This window comes from Solanum pennellii, chromosome 7 (genome assembly GCF_001406875.1).
Source record: "Solanum pennellii chromosome 7, SPENNV200".
In the NCBI taxonomy this organism is placed as follows: domain Eukaryota; kingdom Viridiplantae; phylum Streptophyta; class Magnoliopsida; order Solanales; family Solanaceae; genus Solanum; species Solanum pennellii.
In genome coordinates, this window is record NC_028643.1 from 45,472,542 (window position 1) to 45,476,598 (window position 4,057).

Consider the following 4,057-nt stretch of genomic DNA (forward strand, 5'->3'; position numbering starts at 1 on the left):
CGTCATGACGGTCAGAGACCCCTCTGCTAAGGGTCTCCATATTTTTTTTTAAGTGTCCTACGACGGACACCTACGACGGACCGTCGTACCTGTGACGGTCCGTCCTGCATATACCGTCATGCTAGTCAGAGACTCTCCTTCAGGGTTCTTCATATATACATAGTCTAAGTAAAACACGACGGACCTCATGACGGTCCGTCATAGCCACGACGAGCCGTCACCAGGCCCGTCGTGTGATATTGTTTCCATAGCAATGACATACTATTTTCAATGTTTTATTTCGTATGGTTTTGCCTGTCTTGTTTGCCACTACTCGTACTAATATTGATCCTCTACAGGTACTATCTACTATGGCACCAAAGCAAGACCGAATCTACGCACGCGGGCGATCAAAGTCTGTCTCCCCGTCTGCCCGCATGGTCATCGGCTCTGATGATGAGCGTGACCCTGAGTATGTGCCCCCAGGCACTTCCACACCTTTCCGTGCTGCACGTGCCACCAGAGCCACACCCAAAAAGGTGGCGTCCGGCGTAGTCACTGCCTCCCAGTCTGATGAGGAGCGCACACTGACCGGCACACCCTCTGGGTCAGCCACAAATGAGGAAGGAGCGTCTGGCTCCTTAGGCGTATCCTGGTCCGAGGAAGCTTCAGTCTCTGCTGAGGTTCCCGCACCCGCCACTGCTGCAGCGTCGGCCTCGTCTGATGAGGCTGACAGTTCAGACTCTACATCCGGCGCACCAGTTCAGGTCCCCACCCCAGCCGCTGACCAGCCAAACCGGTGGTGTGTCGACGGCCAGTTTCAAGTTTACTCCGACGCAAAGTTCTTGACCGATAAAGGAGTAATGACTCGCACACTCACCCTGGAGCGGCGGGTACTCACAGGGAGCCTTCCCACGATGCCGGAGATTCATAACCTCTTCACCAGGCATCGCTTAGAGTGGACAGCACGTCCATTGGGACGATACAGCGAGGAGATGGTCCGAGAGTTCTACGCGTCCTATGTAGCGACTCTCCGATCACAGATCGACAGGCGGGCTGCTCCCGCTAAACAGGCCCCATTGGAGCAGGTTCGAGTCCGGGGCGTGCAGGTTGACATTTCCCTGCCAGCCATCCGCCGGTTCCTATACGGCGAGAGTGCAGATGCTACTCGGACCCCCATCACTGCCGAGTTTGACTACCGCTGGCAGATAGTAAAGGATGGACAGTTCTTGCGCGAGCCAGCACTGAGAGAGACCACCAAGAGGTGGATGGCCCTGCACCTGTCAGTAGATGGAGAGGGTGCCGATTGGGTGACTGAGCCGAAGGGGGCCATCAAGAAGGCCAACCTCACGTTCACAGCAAAGTTCTTGTGGCTGCTTGTCCGTCACTGCCTTTCCCCCACAGCTGCTGATAACATCGTTACCTGGGATCGAGCAGTGTTGATGGCGGCGATGATAGCCGGATTCGAGGTGGACTTCGCATGGCTTCTCCAGGCAGTCATGCACGAGAGGGCATTCAAGGTCACTACCACCTACCCCTTCCCGTGCATGATCTTTGCCCTTTGCAGGTCCGCAGGTGTGCCCATATGGCACGTAGATCAGCTGAAGACCCCGCAGGGCACCGTTGACGTCGGCCTCATCAGAGACGAGGCCAATGAGTTGGCTCCATGCAGATTGCCCCGTCCGGAGCTGCCCCCACTTGCTGATGATCTTGCTGCTACGGTAGCCCAGGCTCGCACAGCTACACAGGCGGCGTCCACTGACACTACCCCGGTCGAGTCTATCCCGGGTAGTAGCACATCCCCGAGCTCCTCTCGCACAGCCCCTCTACCGGCACTGGTCCCGCTTGCTAGGGTCCAAAAACTAGAGGCACAAATGGCCACTCTTCTGCATCATATCCAGCCGTGGATGCAGAAGTCGATTACTGAGTCCGAAGAGCGCCTAGAGAGGAAAATGGTGCAGTTTACAGAGCGGAAGATAGCTGAGGTTAACCAGCGCCTGGACGCCTTCGAGTTGAGAGTGCTACCCGACCAGCCCCTCCGGTGGATGTGGCGACTCTTCAGGCTGCAGTCGACAGTTTTCGTACAGACATCGACACGATCTTAGAGGCTAGGGTGCCGGAGTCTGAGGCCCGTTCGGTCGAGCCTGCTGAGGACACAGTGTTGGCGGCCCTTTTTGCTACTTCTGACATTCCACCACCTCCCCCTCGAGAGAGTGCCAAGAGGCATAGGGGTCGAGCAGAGGACGAGGTGCGAGCACGGAAGAAGGAGCGCCGAGAGATAGAGGATGCGAGGAGAGCCTCCCTTGCTGAGGAGGAGGCGCACCAAATAAGAGCCTCTGAGTTGGCGGCTTGGGCATCTAGCTCCCGCACTGTGGAGATAGCAGGAGGCACTACTGATGGTGCGGTTGTTGCTGAGGACACCACTGAGGGTGTCCAGATTGCAGAGGACGTGGGTTCCGGGGAACCGGACCCACCATCTTGCTGATCGACGGTGCTTTGCGCCACAGGTTTGCTTCACCTACCACTCTAGTATTTAGATTTTTATGCATTGGGGACAAATACATGCTTTTTTTGTTGGGGGTGGGGTAAATGGATAGTGAGTGTTAGGTGAAGTCTGAGTAGCCCAATTCACTATCCTCTTTTGGGGTTTTCTTGCCTGTGTTCTTTTTCCCCAAAAGACTGATTACTTTTTCTGTTGAACCGGCATGTTTATATCTTTTGTACATAGTTTAATTCTGGAGCATGATGGCTAAAATGATATCCTGATAAACCGGAAAATAATGCATGACTAGGCATAGTAACTGATAATTGTGTGGCTCTAAGCATGAAATAGAGTTACACCATTGCATTACCCTAAGTCTTAAATTCGAACTAGGTGTCTGACAATCTGGTATAGTGATGAGATGTCAAGTGAGTGTGAGGAAAATTTGAATAGTCCACTATTGGTACTGAGCTAGAACTTGCCTGGTTAGTCCTGCTAAAAGTAAGCTGTAATAGACAATTAGGAAAGGATCNTAGGAAAGGATCGTAGGCCCTTATTCAATATAGCCCATTTCAAGCCTAGATAAAAGAAACCAAATGAAATTTATCCTTCTTTGATCCAAATAATCTGAGCTTAAAATTAGACCTTTCTTTTTCACCCCAACTGATCTTTTCTGGGAACAATGTGTTGGCCCTGGTCCCTCCTTGGACATTTGCACCTCAGCTTATGCCAAAAGCATAAGTTGAGGGTGGCTAATGCATGAACAACCTTCGTTATGGCCCTGACCCAATTTTGGGTATTGTGTACCTTGACTCATGGCAAAGCCTTGAGTTGAGGGTGGCTATTAGGAGGAATTCTCTGGAAAGTGGGGTTGAAAGAACAAAGAGAGAGAAAGAATAAAAGTAAAGTGACACAAAAATTCGTTGAAAGAAAAGTAAAGAAAAAGAAAAATATACAAGAATTACAAAAAAGAAAAGAAGAGAGTCACTTGCACAAATGAAGAAAGAAGAGAAAATAGCAAGGTGAAAGAATATGAGAAACTGGGCGAGATAAAATGATAGAAAGTGGAAGGTTTAGCCGATATGTCAAGCAGGGAAAAAAGTCACTAAAGTATACCTAAATACACCCTACCTGACCCTGAGCCTATGTTACTAGCTAAGAAAGTCCTATCGTAATCCTAAGGGTTGTATAGCGAACTCAAGGCAGTGAAAATAAGGGCAAGCTTATGGAAATAGGTATGAATGAGTGTGACTTTGTTCTGGGAGCGAGTGTTGAAAAGTAATCCTTATACTCGAACTGAAATCATTGTGTGAAAAATGAGGATCTTGTTTTAAAGTGAGGACACTAGTTGCAATACCGGAATTGTTAGCACCTCGGTGAGAAATTGAAGAGGATAGGTGTTAATGCATGGTGAGTCTGTGTCATGTTCTGATCCCACAAAATTCAAGCCTAATAGTGATAGCATGCATAGATTTGATGATTAATCGGGATTGATAGCCAAATGATTGCAAAGGATAAAGCATGGATACTATTGTACAATGATTGTGTAGTGAGTCATAGTGCGTCGCTTGAGGACAAACAACGAATTTAAGTTGA

At 49.9% G+C, this 4,057-nt stretch overlaps 1 pseudogene; it reads left to right on the forward strand.

The window, feature by feature from the left end:
- Positions 1-350: 350 nt before the first annotated feature.
- LOC114077929 lies at positions 351-936 on the forward strand (annotated as a pseudogene).
- Positions 937-4,057: the final 3,121 nt, after the last annotated feature.